Consider the following 19,869-nt stretch of genomic DNA (forward strand, 5'->3'; position numbering starts at 1 on the left):
ATCCAAACCTATCACCTGCAGCCTATACACTGTACCATGGGATATATGTGGGTGGGATGCATGTCCATATAAAATCCATACCTGTATACCTGCTACCTATTCACTGTACCATGGGATATATGTGGGCAGGATACATGTCCATATAGAATCCACACCTGTTTACCTGCAGCCTATACACACTACCATGGGATATATGTGAGTGGGATACATGTCCATATAGAATCCACACCTGTCTACCTGCTACCTATACACTGTACCATTGGATATATGTGGGTGGGATACATGTCCATATATAATCCACACCTGTCCTCCTGCATCCTATACACTGTACCATGGGACATATGTGGGTGGGATATATGTCCATATAGAATCCACACCTGTCCACCTGCTACCTATACACTGTACCATTGGATATATGTGGGTGGGATACATGTCCATATAGAATCCACACCTGTCTATCTGCAGCCTATACACTCTACCATGGGATATATGTGGGTGGGATACATGTCCATATAGAATCCACACCTGTCCACCTGCTACCTATACACTGTACCATTGGATATATGTGGGTGGGATACATGTCCATATAGAATCCACACCTGTCCACCTGCTACCTATACACTGTACCATTGGATATATGTGGGTGGGATACATGTCCATATATAATCCACACCTGTCTACCTGCTACCTATACACTGTACCATGGGACAAATGTGGGTGGGATACATGTCCATATAGAATCCACACCTGTCTACCTGCTACCTATACACTGTACCATTGGATATATGTGGGTGGGATACATGTCCATATAGAATCCACACCTGTCTACCTGCTACCTATACACTGTACCATGGGACATATGTGGGTGGGATACATGTCCATATAGAATCCACACCTGTCTACCTGCTACCTATACACTGTACCATTGGATATATGTGGGTGGGATACATGTCCATATAGAATCCACACCTGTCTACCTGCTACCTATACACTGTACCATGGGACAAATGTGGGTGGGATACATGTCCATATAGAATCCACACCTGTCCACCTGCTACCTATACACTGTACCATGGGGCATATGTGGGTGGGGTACATGTCCATATAGAATCCACACCTGTCCACCTGCTACCTATACACTGTACCATGGGACATATGTGGGTGGGATACATGTCCATATAGAATCCACACCTGTCTACCTGCAGCCTATACACTGTACCATGGTATATATGTGGGTGGGATACGTGTCCATATAGAATCCACACCTGTCTACCTGCAGCCTATACACTGGACCATGGGATATATGTGGCTGGCATCCATGTCTGTATAGAATCCACACCTGTCTACCTGCAGCCTATACACTCTACCATGGGATATATGTGGGTGGGATACATGTCCATATAGAATCCACACCTGTCCACCTGCTACCTATACACTGTACCATTGGATATATGTGGGTGGGATACATGTCCATTTAGAATCCACACCTGTCTACCTGCTACCTATGCACTGTACCGTCGATATATGTGGCAGGATGCATGTCCATATAAAATCCACACCTGTCTACCTGCAGCCTATACACTGTACCATGGGATATATGTGGGCAGAATACATGTCCATATAGAATCCACACCTGTCCACCTGCTACCTATACACTGTACCATGTGATATATGTGGGTGGGATACATGTCAATATAAAATCCACACCTGTCCACCTGCTACCTATACACTGTACCATTGGATATATGTGGGTGGGATACATGTCCATTTAGAATCCACACCTATCTACCTGCTACCTATGCACTGTACTGTGGATATATGTGGCAGGATGCATGTCCATATAAAATCCACACCTGTCTACCTGCAGCCTATACACTACCATGGGATATACGTGGGTGGGATACATGTCCATATAGAATCCACACCAGTCCACCTGCAGCCTATACACTGTACCATGGGACATATGTGGGTGGGATACATGTCCATATAGAATCCACACCTGTCTACCTGCTACCTATACACTGTACCATGGGATATATGTGGGTGGTATACATGTCCATATAGAATCCAAACCTATCTACCTGCTACCTATACACTGTACCATGGGATACATGTCCATATAGAATCCACACCTGTCTACCTGCAGCCTATACACTGTACCATGGGACATATGTGGGTGGGATACATGTCCATATAGAATCCAAACCTATCTACCTGCAGCCTATACACTGTACCATTGGATATATGTGGGTGGGATACATGTCCATATAGAATCCACACCTGTCTACCTGCAGCCTATACACTGTACCATTGGATATATGTGGGTGGGATACATGTCCATATAGAATCCACACCTGTCTACCTGCTACCTATACACTGTAACATGGGGATATATGTGGGTGGGATACATGTCCATATAGAATCCACACCTGTCTACCTGCTACCTATACACTGTACCATTGGATATATGTGGGTGGGATACATGTCCATATAGAATCCACTCCTGTCTACCTGCTACCTATACACTGTACCATGGGACATATATGGGTGGGATACATGTCCATATAGAATCCACACCTGTCCACCTGCTACCTATACACTGTCCCATGGGATATATGTGGGTGGGATACATGTCCATATAGAATCCACACCTGTCCACCTGCAGCCTATACACTGTACCATGGGACATATGTGAGTGGGATACATGTCCATATAGAATCCACACCTGTCCACCTGCTACCTATTCACTGTCCCATGGGATATATGTGGGTAGGATGCATGTCCATATAAAATCCACACCTGTCCACCGGCTACCTATACACTGTAACATGGGGATATATGTGGGTGGGATACATGTCCATATAGAATCCACACTTGTCTACCTGCTACCTATGCACTGTACCATGGGACATATGTGGGTGGGATACATGTCCATATAGAATCCACACTTGTCTACCTGCTACCTATGCACTGTACCATGAGACATATGTGGGTGGGATGCATGTCCATATAAAATCCACACCTGTCCACCTGCTACCTATACACTGTAAAATGGGGATATATGTGGGTGGGATACATGTCCATATAGAATCCACACTTGTCTACCTGCTACCTGTGCACTGTACCATGGGACATATGTGGGTGGAATACATGTCCATATAGAATCCACACCTGTCCACCTTGAGCCTATACACTGTACCATGGGACATATGTGGGTGGGATACATGTCCATATAGAATCCAAACCTGTCTACCTGCTACCTATACACTGTAACATGGGGATATATGTGGGTGGGATACATGTCCATTTAGAATCCACACTTGTCTACCTGCTACCTATGCACTGTACGATGGGACATATGTGGGTGGGATACATGTCCATATAAAATCCACACCTGTCCACCTGCTACCTATACACTGTAAAATGGGGATATATGTGGGTGGGATACATGTCCATATAGAATCCAAACCTATCTACCTGCTACCTATACACTGTACCATGGGATATATGTGGGTGAGATACATGTCCATATAGAATCCACACCTGTCCACCTGCAGCCTATACACTGTACCATGGGACATATGTGGGTGGGATACATGTCCATATAGAATCCACACCTGTCTACCTGCTACCTATACACTGTACCATGGGATATATGTGGGTGGGATACATGTCCATATAGAATCCACACCTGTCTACCTGCAGCCTATACACTGTACCATGGGACATATGTGGGTGGGATACATATCCATATAGAATCCACACCTGTCTACCTGCTACCTATACACTGTACCATGGGATATATGTGGGTGGGATACATGTCCATATAGAATCCACACCTTTCTACCTGCTACCTATACACTGTACCATGGGACATATGTGGGTGGGATACATGTCCATATAGAATCCACACCTGTCCACCTGCAGCCTATACACTGTACCATGGGACATATGTGGGTGGGATACATGTCCATATAAAATCCACACCTGTCCACCTGCTACCTATACACTGTACCATGGGATATATGTGGGTGGGATACATGTCCATATAAAATCCACACCTGTCTACCTGCAGCCTATACACTGTACCATGGGACATATGTGGGTGGGATACATGTCCATATAGAATCCAAACCTATCACCTGCAACCTATACACTGTACCATGGGATATATGTGGATGGGATACATGTCCATATAGAATCCACACCTGTCTACCTGCAGCCTATACACTGTACCATGGGACATATGTGGGTGGGATACATATCCATATAGAATCCACACCTGTCTACCTGCTACCTATACACTGTACCATGGGATATATGTGGGTGGGATACATGTCCATATAGAATCCACACCTTTCTACCTGCTACCTATACACTGTACCATGGGACATATGTGGGTGGGATACATGTCCATATAGAATCCACACCTGTCCACCTGCAGCCTATACACTGTACCATGGGATATATGTGGGTGGGATACATGTCCATATAGAATCCACACCTGTCCACCTGCTGCCTATACACTTTACCATTGGATATATGTGGGTGGGATACATGTCCATATAGAATCCACACCTGTCTACCTGCAGCCTATACACTCTACCATGGGATATATGTGGGTGGGATACATGTCCATATAGAATCCAAACCTATCACCTGCAACCTATACACTGTACCATGGGACATATGTGGGTGGGATACATGTCCATATAGAATCCACACCTGTCCACCTGCTACCTATACACTGTACCATGGGACATATGTGGGTGGGATACATGTGTACATAGAATCCACACCTGCCCACCTGCTACCTATACACTGTACCATGGGACATATGTGGGTGGGATACATGTCCATATAGAATCCACACCTGTCTACCTGCTACCTATACACTGTACCATTGGATATATGTGGGTGGGATACATGTCCATATAGAATCCACACCTGTCCACCTGCAGCCTATACACTGTATCATGGGACATATGTGGGTGGGATACATGTCCATATAGAATCCACACCTGTCCACCTGCTACCTATACACTGTACCATTGGATATATGTGGGTGGGATACATGTCCATATAGCATCCACACCTGTCTACCTGCTACCTATAAACTGTACCATGGGACATATGTGGGTGGGATACATGTCCATATAGAATCCAAACCTATCACCTGCAACCTATACACTGTACCATGGGATATATGTGGATGGGATACATGTCCATATAGAATCCACACCTGTCTACCTGCAGCCTATACACTCTACCATGGGATATATGTGGGTGGGATACATGTCCATATAAAATCCACACCTGTCCACCTGCTACCTATACACTGTACCATGGGATATATGTGGGTGGGATACATGTCCATATAGAATCCACACCTGTCCACCTGCTGCCTATACACTGTACCATTGGATATATGTGGGTGGGATACATGTCCATATAGAATCCACACCTGTCTACCTGCAGCCTATACACTCTACCATGGGATATATGTGGGTGGGATACATGTCCATATAGAATCCACACCTGTCCACCTGCAGCCTATACACTGTACCATGGGACATATGTGGGTGGGATACATGTCCATATAGAATCCACACCTGTCCACCTGCTACCTATACACTGTACCATGGGACATATGTGGGTGGGATACATGTGTACATAGAATCCACACCTGCCCACCTGCTACCTATACACTGTACCATGGGACATATGTGGGTGGGATACATGTCCATATAGAATCCACACCTGTCTACCTGCTACCTATACACTGTACCATTGGATATATGTGGGTGGGATACATGTCCATATAGAATCCACACCTGTCCACCTGCAGCCTATACACTGTATCATGGGACATATGTGGGTGGGATACATGTCCATATAGAATCCACACCTGTCCACCTGCTACCTATACACTGTACCATTGGATATATGTGGGTGGGATACATGTCCATATAGCATCCACACCTGTCTACCTGCTACCTATAAACTGTACCATGGGACATATGTGGGTGGGATACATGTCTATATAGAATCCACACCTGTCCACCTGCTACCTATACACTGTACCATGGGACATATGTGGGTGGGATACATGTCCATATAGAATCCACACCTGTCCACCTGCTACCTATACACTGTACCATGGGACATATGTGGGTGGGATACATGTCCATATAGAATCCACACCTGTCCACCTGCTACCTATACACTGTACCATGGGACATATGTGGGTGGGATACATGTCCATATAGAATCCACACCTGTCTACCTGCTACCTATACACTGTACCATGGGACATATGTGGGTGGGATACATGTCCATATAGAATCCACACCTGTCTACCTGCTACCTATACAGTGTACCATTGGATATATGTGCGTGGGATACATGTCCATATAGAATCCACACCTGTCCACCTGCTACCTATACACTGTACCATGGGACATATGTGGGTGGGATACATGTCCATATAGAATCCACACCTGTCTACCTGCTACCTATACACTGTACCATTGGATATATGTGGGTGGGATACATGTCCATATAGAATCCACACCTGTCCACCTGCAGCCTATACACAGTACCATGGGACATATGTGGGTGGGATACATGTCCATATAGAATCCACACCTGTCCACCTGCTACATATACACTGTATTATTGGATATATGTGGGTGGGATACATGTCCATATAGAATCCACACCTGTCTACCTGCTACCTATACACTGCACCATGGGACATATGTGGGTGGGATACATGTCTATATAGAATCCACACCTGTCCACCTGCTACCTATACACTGCACCATGGGACATATGTGGGTTGGATACATGTCCATATAGAATCCACACCTGTCCACCTGCTACCTATATACTGTACCATGGGACATATGTGGGTGGGATACATGTCCATATAGAATCCACACCTGTCCACCTGCTACCTATACACTGTACCATGGGACATATGTGGGTGGGATACATGTCCATATAGAATCCACACCTGTCTACCTGCTGCCTATACACTGTACAATTGGATATATGTGGGTGGGATACATGTCCATATAGAATCCACACCTGTCCACCTGCAGCCTATACACTGTACCATGGGATATATGTGGGTGGGATACATGTCCATATAGAATCCACACCTGTCCACCTGCTGCCTATACACTGTACCATTGGATATATGTGGGTGGGATACATGTCCATATAGAATCCACACCTGTCTACCTGCAGCCTATACACTCTACCATGGGATATATGTGGGTGGGATACATGTCCATATAGAATCCACACCTGTCCACCTGCTACCTATACACTGTACCATGGGACATATGTGGGTGGGATACATGTCCATATAGAATCCACACCTGTCTACCTGCTACCTATACACTGTACCATGGGACATATGTGGGTGGGATACATGTCCATATAGAATCCACACCTGTCTACCTGCTGCCTATACACTGTACCATTGGATATATGTGGGTGGGATACATGTCCATATAGAATCCACACCTGTCCACCTGCAGCCTATACACTGTACCATGGGACATATGTGGGTGGGATACATGTCCATATAGAATCCACACCTGTCTACCTGCAGCCTATACACTCTACCATGGGATATATGTGGGTGGGATACATGTCCATATAAAATCCACACCTGTCCACCTGCTACCTATACACTGTACCATGGGATATATGTGGGTGGGATACATGTCCATATAGAATCCACACCTGTCTACCTGCAGCCTATACACTCTACCATGGGATATATGTGGGTGGGATACATGTCCATATAGAATCCACACCTGTCCACCTCCTACCTATACACTGTACCATGGGACATATGTGGGTGGGATACATGTCCATATAGAATCCACACCTGTCTACCTGCTACCTATACACTGTACCATGGGACATATGTGGGTGGGATACATGTCCATATAGAATCCACACCTGTCTACCTGCTACCTATACACTGTACCATTGGATATATGTGGGTGGGATACATGTCCATATAGAATCCACACCTGTCTACCTGCTACCTATACACTGTACCATGGGACAAATGTGGGTGGGATACATGTCCATATAGAATCCACACCTGTCCACCTGCTACCTATACACTGTACCATGGGGCATATGTGGGTGGGGTACATGTCCATATAGAATCCACACCTGTCCACCTGCTACCTATACACTGTACCATGGGACATATGTGGGTGGGATACATGTCCATATAGAATCCACACCTGTCTACCTGCAGCCTATACACTGTACCATGGTATATATGTGGGTGGGATACGTGTCCATATAGAATCCACACCTGTCTACCTGCAGCCTATACACTGGACCATGGGATATATGTGGCTGGCATCCATGTCTGTATAGAATCCACACCTGTCTACCTGCAGCCTATACACTCTACCATGGGATATATGTGGGTGGGATACATGTCCATATAGAATCCACACCTGTCCACCTGCTACCTATACACTGTACCATTGGATATATGTGGGTGGGATACATGTCCATTTAGAATCCACACCTGTCTACCTGCTACCTATGCACTGTACCGTCGATATATGTGGCAGGATGCATGTCCATATAAAATCCACACCTGTCTACCTGCAGCCTATACACTGTACCATGGGATATATGTGGGCAGAATACATGTCCATATAGAATCCACACCTGTCCACCTGCTACCTATACACTGTACCATGTGATATATGTGGGTGGGATACATGTCAATATAAAATCCACACCTGTCCACCTGCTACCTATACACTGTACCATTGGATATATGTGGGTGGGATACATGTCCATTTAGAATCCACACCTATCTACCTGCTACATATGCACTGTACTGTGGATATATGTGGCAGGATGCATGTCCAAATAAAATCCACACCTGTCTACCTGCAGCCTATACACTACCATGGGATATACGTGGGTGGGATACATGTCCATATAGAATCCACACCAGTCCACCTGCAGCCTATACACTTTACCATGGGACATATGTGGGTGGGATACATGTCCATATAGAATCCACACCTGTCTACCTGCTACCTATACACTGTACCATGGGATATATGTGGGTGGGATACATGTCCATATAGAATCCAAACCTATCTACCTGCTACCTATACACTGTACCATGGGATACATGTCCATATAGAATCCACACCTGTCTACCTGCAGCCTATACACTGTACCATGGGACATATGTGGGTGGGATACATGTCCATATAGAATCCAAACCTATCTACCTGCAGCCTATACACTGTACCATTGGATATATGTGGGTGGGATACATGTCCATATAGAATCCACACCTGTCTACCTGCTACCTATACACTGTACCATTGGATATATGTGGGTGGGATACATGTCCATATAGAATCCACACCTGTCTACCTGCTACCTATACACTGTAACATGGGGATATATGTGGGTGGGATACATGTCCATATAGAATCCACACCTGTCTACCTGCTACCTATACACTGTACCATTGGATATATGTGGGTGGGATACATGTCCATATAGAATCCACTCCTGTCTACCTGCTACCTATACACTGTACCATGGGACATATATGGGTGGGATACATGTCCATATAAAATCCACACCTGTCCACCGGCTACCTATACACTGTAACATGGGGATATATGTGGGTGGGATACATGTCCATATAGAATCCACACTTGTCTACCTGCTACCTATGCACTGTACCATGGGACATATGTGGGTGGGATACATGTCCATATAGAATCCACACTTGTCTACCTGCTACCTATGCACTGTACCATGAGACATATGTGGGTGGGATGCATGTCCATATAAAATCCACACCTGTCCACCTGCTACCTATACACTGTAAAATGGGGATATATGTGGGTGGGATACATGTCCATATAGAATCCACACTTGTCTACCTGCTACCAATGCACTGTACCATGGGACATATGTGGGTGGAATACATGTCCATATAGAATCCACACCTGTCCACCTTGAGCCTATACACTGTACCATGGGACATATGTGGGTGGGATACATGTCCATATAGAATCCAAACCTGTCTACCTGCTACCTATACACTGTAACATGGGGATATATGTGGGTGGGATACATGTCCATTTAGAATCCACACTTGTCTACCTGCTACCTATGCACTGTACGATGGGACATATGTGGGTGGGATACATGTCCATATAAAATCCACACCTGTCCACCTGCTACCTATACACTGTAAAATGGGGATATATGTGGGTGGGATACATGTCCATATAGAATCCAAACCTATCTACCTGCTACCTATACACTGTACCATGGGATATATGTGGGTGAGATACATGTCCATATAGAATCCACACCTGTCCACCTGCAGCCTATACACTGTACCATGGGACATATGTGGGTGGGATACATGTCCATATAGAATCCACACCTGTCTACCTGCTACCTATACACTGTACCATGGGATATATGTGGGTGGGATACATGTCCATATAGAATCCACACCTGTCTACCTGCAGCCTATACACTGTACCATGGGACATATGTGGGTGGGATACATATCCATATAGAATCCACACCTGTCTACCTGCTACCTATACACTGTACCATGGGATATATGTGGGTGGGATACATGTCCATATAGAATCCACACCTTTCTACCTGCTACCTATACACTGTACCATGGGACATATGTGGGTGGGATACATGTCCATATAGAATCCACACCTGTCCACCTGCAGCCTATACACTGTACCATGGGACATATGTGGGTGGGATACATGTCCATATAAAATCCACACCTGTCCACCTGCTACCTATACACTGTACCATGGGATATATGTGGGTGGGATACATGTCCATATAAAATCCACACCTGTCCACCTGCTACCTATACACTGTAAAATGGGGATATATGTGGGTGGGATACATGTCCATATAGAATCCACACTAGTCTACCTGCTACCAATGCACTGTACCATGGGACATATGTGGGTGGAATACATGTCCATATAGAATCCACACCTGTCCACCTTGAGCCTATACACTGTACCATGGGACATATGTGGGTGGGATACATGTCCATATAGAATCCAAACCTGTCTACCTGCTACCTATACACTGTAACATGGGGATATATGTGGGTGGGATACATGTCCATTTAGAATCCACACTTGTCTACCTGCTACCTATGCACTGTACGATGGGACATATGTGGGTGGGATACATGTCCATATAAAATCCACACCTGTCCACCTGCTACCTATACACTGTAAAATGGGGATATATGTGGGTGGGATACATGTCCATATAGAATCCAAACCTATCTACCTGCTACCTATACACTGTACCATGGGATATATGTGGGTGAGATACATGTCCATATAGAATCCACACCTGTCCACCTGCAGCCTATACACTGTACCATGGGACATATGTGGGTGGGATACATGTCCATATAGAATCCACACCTGTCTACCTGCTACCTATACACTGTACCATGGGATATATGTGGGTGGGATACATGTCCATATAGAATCCACACCTGTCTACCTGCAGCCTATACACTGTACCATGGGACATATGTGGGTGGGATACATATCCATATAGAATCCACACCTGTCTACCTGCTACCTATACACTGTACCATGGGATATATGTGGGTGGGATACATGTCCATATAGAATCCACACCTTTCTACCTGCTACCTATACACTGTACCATGGGACATATGTGGGTGGGATACATGTCCATATAGAATCCACACCTGTCCACCTGCAGCCTATACACTGTACCATGGGACATATGTGGGTGGGATACATGTCCATATAAAATCCACACCTGTCCACCTGCTACCTATACACTGTACCATGGGATATATGTGGGCAGGATACATGTCCATATAGAATCCACACCTGTTTACCTGCAGCCTATACACACTACCATGGGATATATGTGAGTGGGATACATGTCCATATAGAATCCACACCTGTCTACCTGCTACCTATACACTGTACCATTGGATATATGTGGGTGGGATACATGTCCATATATAATCCACACCTGTCCTCCTGCATCCTATACACTGACCATGGGACATATGTGGGTGGGATATATGTCCATATAGAATCCACACCTGTCCACCTGCTACCTATACACTGTACCATTGGATATATGTGGGTGGGATACATGTCCATATAGAATCCACACCTGTCTATCTGCAGCCTATACACTCTACCATGGGATATATGTGGGTGGGATACATGTCCATATAGAATCCACACCTGTCCACCTGCTACCTATACACTGTACCATTGGATATATGTGGATGGGATACATGTCCATATAGAATCCACACCTGTCTACCTGCAGCCTATACACTCTACCATGGGATATATGTGGGTGGGATACATGTCCATATAAAATCCACACCTGTCCACCTGCTACCTATACACTGTACCATGGGATATATGTGGGTGGGATACATGTCCATATAGAATCCACACCTGTCCACCTGCTGCCTATACACTGTACCATTGGATATATGTGGGTGGGATACATGTCCATATAGAATCCACACCTGTCTACCTGCAGCCTATACACTCTACCATGGGATATATGTGGGTGGGATACATGTCCATATAGAATCCACACCTGTCCACCTGCTACCTATACACTGTACCATGGGACATATGTGGGTGGGATACATGTCCATATAGAATCCACACCTGTCTACCTGCTACCTATACACTGTACCATGGGACATATATGGGTGGGATACATGTCCATATAGAATCCACACCTGTCTACCTGCTACCTATACACTGTACCATTGGATATATGTGGGTGGGATACATGTCCATATAGAATCCACACCTGTCCACCTGCAGCCTATACACTGTACCATGGGACATATGTGGGTGGGATACATGTCCATATAGAATCCACACCTGTCCACCTGCTACCTATACACTGTACCATGGGACATATGTGGGTGGGATACATGTGTACATAGAATCCACACCTGCCCACCTGCTACCTATACACTGTACCATGGGACATATGTGGGTGGGATACATGTCCATATAGAATCCACACCTGTCTACCTGCTACCTATACACTGTACCATTGGATATATGTGGGTGGGATACATGTCCATATAGAATCCACACCTGTCCACCTGCAGCCTATACACTGTATCATGGGACATATGTGGGTGGGATACATGTCCATATAGAATCCACACCTGTCCACCTGCTACCTATACACTGTACCATTGGATATATGTGGGTGGGATACATGTCCATATAGCATCCACACCTGTCTACCTGCTACCTATAAACTGTACCATGGGACATATGTGGGTGGGATACATGTCTATATAGAATCCACACCTGTCCACCTGCTACCTATACACTGTACCATGGGACATATGTGGGTGGGATACATGTCCATATAGAATCCACACCTGTCCACCTGCTACCTATACACTGTACCATGGGACATATGTGGGTGGGATACATGTCCATATAGAATCCACACCTGTCCACCTGCTACCTATACACTGTACCATGGGACATATGTGGGTGGGATACATGTCCATATAGAATCCACACCTGTCTACCTGCTACCTATACACTGTACCATGGGACATATGTGGGTGGGATACATGTCCATATAGAATCCACACCTGTCTACCTGCTACCTATACAGTGTACCATTGGATATATGTGCGTGGGATACATGTCCATATAGAATCCACACCTGTCCACCTGCTACCTATACACTGTACCATGGGACATATGTGGGTGGGATACATGTCCATATAGAATCCACACCTGTCTACCTGCTACCTATACACTGTACCATTGGATATATGTGGGTGGGATACATGTCCATATAGAATCCACACCTGTCCACCTGCAGCCTATACACAGTACCATGGGACATATGTGGGTGGGATACATGTCCATATAGAATCCACACCTGTCCACCTGCTACATATACACTGTATTATTGGATATATGTGGGTGGGATACATGTCCATATAGAATCCACACCTGTCTACCTGCTACCTATACACTGCACCATGGGACATATGTGGGTGGGATACATGTCTATATAGAATCCACACCTGTCCACCTGCTACCTATACACTGCACCATGGGACATATGTGGGTTGGATACATGTCCATATAGAATCCAGACCTGTCCACCTGCTACCTATATACTGTACCATGGGACATATGTGGGTGGGATACATGTCCATATAGAATCCACACCTGTCCACCTGCTACCTATACACTGTACCATGGGACATATGTGGGTGGGATACATGTCCATATAGAATCCACACCTGTCTACCTGCTGCCTATACACTGTACCATTGGATATATGTGGGTGGGATACATGTCCATATAGAATCCACACCTGTCCACCTGCAGCCTATACACTGTACCATGGGACATATGTGGGTGGGATACATGTCCATATAGAATCCACACCTGTCTACCTGCAGCCTATACACTCTACCATGGGATATATGTGGGTGGGATACATGTCCATATAAAATCCACACCTGTCCACCTGCTACCTATACACTGTACCATGGGATATATGTGGGTGGGATACATGTCCATATAGAATCCACACCTGTCCACCTGCTGCCTATACACTGTACCATTGGATATATGTGGGTGGGATACATGTCCATATAGAATCCACACCTGTCTACCTGCAGCCTATACACTCTACCATGGGATATATGTGGGTGGGATACATGTCCATATAGAATCCACACCTGTCCACCTGCTACCTATACACTGTACCATGGGACATATGTGGGTGGGATACATGTCCATATAGAATCCACACCTGTCTACCTGCTACCTATACACTGTACCATGGGACATATGTGGGTGGGATACATGTCCATATAGAATCCACACCTGTCTACCTGCTGCCTATACACTGTACCATTGGATATATGTGGGTGGGATACATGTCCATATAGAATCCACACCTGTCCACCTGCAGCCTATACACTGTACCATGGGACATATGTGGGTGGGATACATGTCCATATAGAATCCACACCTGTCTACCTGCAGCCTATACACTCTACCATGGGATATATGTGGGTGGGATACATGTCCATATAAAATCCACACCTGTCCACCTGCTACCTATACACTGTACCATGGGATATATGTGGGTGGGATACATGTCCATATAGAATCCACACCTGTCTACCTGCAGCCTATACACTCTACCATGGGATATATGTGGGTGGGATACATGTCCATATAGAATCCACACCTGTCCACCTCCTACCTATACACTGTACCATGGGACATATGTGGGTGGGATACATGTCCATATAGAATCCACACCTGTCCACCTGCAGCCTATACACTGTACCATGGGACATATGTGGGTGGGATACATGTCCATATAAAATCCACACCTGTCCACCTGCTACCTATACACTGTACCATGGGATATATGTGGGTGGGATACATGTCCATGTAAAATCCACACCTGTCTACCTGCAGCCTATACACTGTACCATGGGACATATGTAGGTGGAATACATGTCCATATAGAATCCAAACCTATCACCTGCAGCCTATACACTGTACCATGGGATATATGTGGGTGGGATGCATGTCCATACAAAATCCATACCTGTATACCTGCTACCTATTCACTGTACCATGGGATATATGTGGGCAGGATACATGTCCATATAGAATCCACACCTGTTTACCTGCAGCCTATACACTCTACCATGGGATATATGTGAGTGGGATACATGTCCATATAGAATCCACACCTGTCTACCTGCTACCTATACACTGTACCATTGGATATATGTGGGTGGGATACATGTCCATATATAATCCACACCTGTCCTCCTGCATCCTATACACTGTACCATGGGACATATGTGGGTGGGATATATGTCCATATAGAATCCACACCTGTCCACCTGCTACCTATACACTGTACCATTGGATATATGTGGGTGGGATACATGTCCATATAGAATCCACACCTGTCTATCTGCAGCCTATACACTCTACCATGGGATATATGTGGGTGGGATACATGTCCATATAGAATCCACACCTGTCCACCTGCTACCCATACACTGTACCACTGGATATATGTGGGTGGGATACATGTCCATATAGAATCCACACCTGTCTACCTGCTACCTATACACTGTACCATGGGACAAATGTGGGTGGGATACATGTCCATATAGAATCCACACCTGTCTACCTGCTACCTATACACTGTACCATTTGATATATGTGGGTGGGATACATGTCCATATAGAATCCACACCTGTCTACCTGCTACCTATACACTGTACCATGGGACATATGTGGGTGGGATACATGTCCATATAGAATCCACACCTGTCTACCTGCTACCTATACACTGTACCATTGGATATATGTGGGTGGGATACATGTCCATATAGAATCCACACCTGTCTACCTGCTACCTATACACTGTACCATGGGACGAATGTGGGTGGGATACATGCCCATATAGAATCCACACCTGTCCACCTGCTACCTATACACTGTACCATGGGGCATATGTGGGTGGGATACATGTCCATATAGAATCCACACCTGTCCACCTGCTACCTATACACTGTACCATGGGACATATGTGGGTGGGATACATGTCCATATAGAATCCACACCTGTCTACCTGCAGCCTATACACTGTACCATGGTATATATGTTGGTGGGATATGTGTCCATATAGAATCCACACCTGTCTACCTGCAGCCTATACACTGGACCATGGGATATATGTGGCTGGCATCCATGTCTGTATAGAATCCACACCTGTCTACCTGCAGGCTATACACTCTACCATGGGATATATGTGGGTGGGATACATGTCCATATAGAATCCACACCTGTCCACCTGCTACCTATACACTGTACCATTGGATATATGTGGGTGGGATACATGTCCATTTAGAATCCACACCTGTCTACCTGCTACCTATGCACTGTACCGTCGATATATGTGGCAGGATGCATGTCCATATAAAATCCACACCTGTCTACCTGCAGCCTATACACTGTACCATGGGACATATGTGGGTAGGATACATGTCCATATAGAATCCACACCTGTCCACCTACTACCTATACACTGTCCCATGGGATATATGTGGGTGGGATGTATGTCCATATAAAATCCACACCTGTCCACCTGCTACCTATACACTGTAACATGGGGATATATGTGGGTGGGATACATGTCCATATAGAATCCACACTTGTCTACCTGCTACCTATGCACTGTACCATGGGACATATGTGGGTGGGATACATGTCCATATAGAATCCACACTTGTCTACCTGCTACCTATGCACTGTACCATGGGACATATGTGGGTGGGATGCATGTCCATATAAAATCCACACCTGTCCACCTGCTACCTATACACTGTAACATGGGGATATATGTGGGTGGGATACATGTCCATATAGAATCCACACTTGTCTACCTGCTACCTATGCACTGTACCATGGGACATATGTGGGTGGGATACATGTCCATATAAAATCCACACTTGTCTACCTGCTACCTATGCACTGTACCATGGGACATATGTGGGTGGGATACATGTCCATATAGAATCCACACCTGTCCACCTGCAGCCTATACACTGTACCATGGGACATATGTGGGTGGGATACATGCCCATATAGAATCCACACCTGTCTACCTGCTACCTATACACTGTACCATGGGATATATGTGGGTGGGATACATGTCCATATAGAATCCAAACCTATCTACCTGCAGCCTATACACTGTACCATGGGATATATGTGGGTGGGATACATGTCCATATAGAATCCACACCTGTCTACCTGCTACCTATACACTGCACCATGGGATAAATATGGGTGGGATACATGTCCATATAGAATCCACAGCTGTCCACCTGCAGCCTATACACTGTACCATGGGACATATGTGGGGGGGATACATGTCCATATAGAATCCACACCTGTCTACCTGCTACCTATACACTGTACCATGGGATATATGTGGGTGGGATACATGTCCATATAGAATCCAAACCTATCTACCTGCTACCTATGCACTGTACAATGGGACATATGTGGATGGGATACATGTCCATATAGAATCCACACCTGTCCACCTGCAGCCTATACACTGTACCATGGGACATATGTGGGTGGGATACATGTCCATATAAAATCCACACCTGTCCACCTGCTACCTATACACTGTACCATGGGATATATGTGGGTGGGATACATGTTCATATAAAATCCACACCTGTCTACCTGCAGCCTATACACTGTACCATGGGACATATGTGGGTGGGATACATGTCCATATAGAATCCAAACCTATCACCTGCACCCTATACACTGTACCATGGGATATATGTGGGTGGGATACATGTCCATATAGAATCCAAACCTATCACCTGCAGCCTATACACTGTACCATGGGATATATGTGGGTGGGATGCATGTCCATATAAAATCCATACCTGTATACCTGCTACCTATTCACTGTACCATGGGATATATGTGGGCAGGATACATGTCCATATAGAATCCACACCTGTTTACCTGCAGCCTATACACACTACCATGGGATATATGTGAGTGGGATACATGTCCATATAGAATCCACACCTGTCTACCTGCTACCTATACACTGTACCATTGGATATATGTGGGTGGGATACATGTCCATATATAATCCACACCTGTCCTCCTGCATCCTATACACTGTACCATGGGACATATGTGGGTGGGATATATGTCCATATAGAATCCACACCTGTCCACCTGCTACCTATACACTGTACCATTGGATATATGTGGGTGGGATACATGTCCATATAGAATCCACACCTGTCTATCTGCAGCCTATACACTCTACCATGGGATATATGTGGGTGGGATACATGTCCATATAGAATCCACACCTGTCCACCTGCTACCTATACACTGTACCATTGGATATATGTGGGTGGGATACATGTCCATATAGAATCCACACCTGTCCACCTGCTACCTATACACTGTACCATTGGATATATGTGGGTGGGATACATGTCCATATATAATCCACACCTGTCTACCTGCTACCTATACACTGTACCATGGGACAAATGTGGGTGGGATACATGTCCATATAGAATCCACACCTGTCTACCTGCTACCTATACACTGTACCATTGGATATATGTGGGTGGGATACATGTCCATATAGAATCCACACCTGTCTACCTGCTACCTATACACTGTACCATGGGACATATGTGGGTGGGATACATGTCCATATAGAATCCACACCTGTCTACCTGCTACCTATACACTGTACCATTGGATATATGTGGGTGGGATACATGTCCATATAGAATCCACACCTGTCTACCTGCTACCTATACACTGTACCATGGGACAAATGTGGGTGGGATACATGTCCATATAGAATCCACACCTGTCCACCTGCTACCTATACACTGTACCATGGGGCATATGTGGGTGGGGTACATGTCCATATAGAATCCACACCTGTCCACCTGCTACCTATACACTGTACCATGGGACATATGTGGGTGGGATACATGTCCATATAGAATCCACACCTGTCTACCTGCAGCCTATACACTGTACCATGGTATATATGTGGGTGGGATACGTGTCCATATAGAATCCACACCTGTCTACCTGCAGCCTATACACTGGACCATGGGATATATGTGGCTGGCATCCATGTCTGTATAGA

Source organism: Ambystoma mexicanum, chromosome 2p (assembly GCF_040938575.1).
Source record: "Ambystoma mexicanum isolate Mex_15411 chromosome 2p, UKY_AmexF1_1, whole genome shotgun sequence".
Taxonomy (NCBI): domain Eukaryota; kingdom Metazoa; phylum Chordata; class Amphibia; order Caudata; family Ambystomatidae; genus Ambystoma; species Ambystoma mexicanum.